We start from the raw sequence: 326 nt of genomic DNA on the forward strand, positions 1-326 counted from the left end.
AGCAGGTGCCCCCCCTCCCCCCCCCTCATTTTTCACCATTAAATTGGGAACAAATTACGCAGGATTCAGCAATCACCCCCCAAAACCCACCTTTTTGAATAAAACCGCTTTTAATCTCATAGAATCATAGAATCATAGAATCAATCTCCCCCTTTTTCCCCCAAAAATAGGGGGTGGGGGTGAGTTGGGGGGGGCAGAAGAGGGATCAGCAGGTGCCCCCCCTCCCCCCCCCTCATTTTTCACCATTAAATTGGGAACAAATTACGCAGGATTCAGCAATCACCCCCCAAAACCCACCTTTTTGAATAAAACCGCTTTCAATCTCA

The sequence above is a fragment of the Calidris pugnax genome, unplaced genomic scaffold (assembly GCF_001431845.1).
Source record: "Calidris pugnax isolate Ruff unplaced genomic scaffold, ASM143184v1 scaffold831, whole genome shotgun sequence".
Taxonomy (NCBI): domain Eukaryota; kingdom Metazoa; phylum Chordata; class Aves; order Charadriiformes; family Scolopacidae; genus Calidris; species Calidris pugnax.